The sequence below is a fragment of the Pteropus vampyrus genome, unplaced genomic scaffold, assembly GCF_000151845.1.
Source record: "Pteropus vampyrus isolate Shadow unplaced genomic scaffold, Pvam_2.0 Scaffold196, whole genome shotgun sequence".
Classification (NCBI taxonomy): domain Eukaryota; kingdom Metazoa; phylum Chordata; class Mammalia; order Chiroptera; family Pteropodidae; genus Pteropus; species Pteropus vampyrus.
The window spans coordinates 1,196,080-1,197,615 of NW_011888977.1; the positions used below are offsets into that span (position 1 = coordinate 1,196,080).

General features: G+C 39.6%; 1 pseudogene; it reads left to right on the forward strand.

The window, feature by feature from the left end:
* Positions 1 to 560: 560 nt before the first annotated feature.
* Positions 561 to 1,205, forward strand: LOC111746641 (annotated as a pseudogene).
* The last annotated feature ends 331 nt before the right edge of the window (positions 1,206 to 1,536 follow it).

The following is a 1,536-nucleotide window of genomic DNA, read 5'->3' on the forward strand; positions in this document are numbered from 1 at the left end:
ATAGGAGTAGAGTTGAGGTTTGGGGAAAGTTAACAGGCAGGAAGGGAAGCAGGAGGGAAGAGAGATTAAGAGAGAAACATTTACAGAGTAGAAGACAGAAAATAGTTCTTAGATGGCTAAGAAGAATGAAGAAAAAGCACATCTTGTGAAATTTCAGAATACCAAAAATAAAGAGAAAATCCTCAGAAAGAGAGCGAGAGAGAGAGAGAGAGAGAGCGAGAGAGCGCGCGCACAACCCTGGATGCCAGAAGACAGTGGAATACCATATAGATAGTTCAGAAAGAAGTTTAATTTTTAGCCCAGAACTCTATACCAAGTCAAACTAGCATTCGAATGGAAAGCACAAAATAAAGACATTTTCCATCATTCGAGCCTCATAAAGTTTATACTACAGACGTCCTGATAATTTTACTAGAAGATGAATTCCAGCAAGTCAGAAAATGAATCCATAAGAAAGATATGTGATACGAAAAACAACGACAAACAAAGAAACAGGGCAGAGGGTGCACTTATAATTAAGTGTAGATAATTGCCTGCTGTTCTCTTTGCTGCGTCTGCGACAAGGATGAAGACCATTCTCAGCAATCAGACTGTCAACATTCCAGAAAATGTGGACATCACTCTGAAGGGACACACAGTTACTGTGAAGGGCCCCAGAGGCACCCTGCGGAGGGCTGCAATCACATCGATATAGAACTCAGTTTCCCTGGAAAGAAAAAGAAGAGGTTCCATGTCAATATATGGTGGGAAAATAGAAAGGAACTGGCTACTGCTCGCACTGTGTGTAGTCATGTACAGAACAGATCGAGGGTGTTACACTGGGCTTCCGTTACAAGATGAGGTCTGTGTACGCTCACTTCCCCATCAAGGTCGTTATTCAGGAGAATGGTTCTCTTGCTGAAATCCGAAACTTCTTGGGTGAAATATATGTCCTTGGGGTTCGGATGAGGTCAGGTGTTGCTTGTTCAGTATCTCAAGCCCAGAAATATGAGTTAAGTCTTGAAGAAAGTGACCTTGAACTTGTATCAAATTCAGCTGCTTTGATTCAACAAGCCACAATGGTCAAAAACAAGAATATCAGAAAATTTTTGGATGGTATCTGTGTTTCTGAAAAGGGAACAACAGTTCAGCAGGCTGATGAATGTCTAAGTTGTCCAGCTACAGAAACATCAAGGTGTCAGATGACTCTTCAGACTTATCTGTGATATTTTAAAGATGCAATAAAAGTTGTATTGAAAAAAATTATAATCGCTGGCTATTTTTTTAACGCAGTCTGAAACTCAAGTTCAGATGATGTAAACATGAGAGACGGTGGAGAAGAGAGGGAGGAGGGAAGTGAAAGCCCAGTAAGTTCTTCATCTTGTTCAGGGAGTGAATACTGAAATAAATACCAATTACCTCTAGATATTGATAAAAATGAGTATTTAAAAAAGTAAGCATGATCCTAGAAGAATAGGTGATGTATAAATTCTATAGATTCTAATTCCCAGAGGGGAAAGAAACCCCTGCTAACTCAAAGAAAGTAAAAGATTTTAA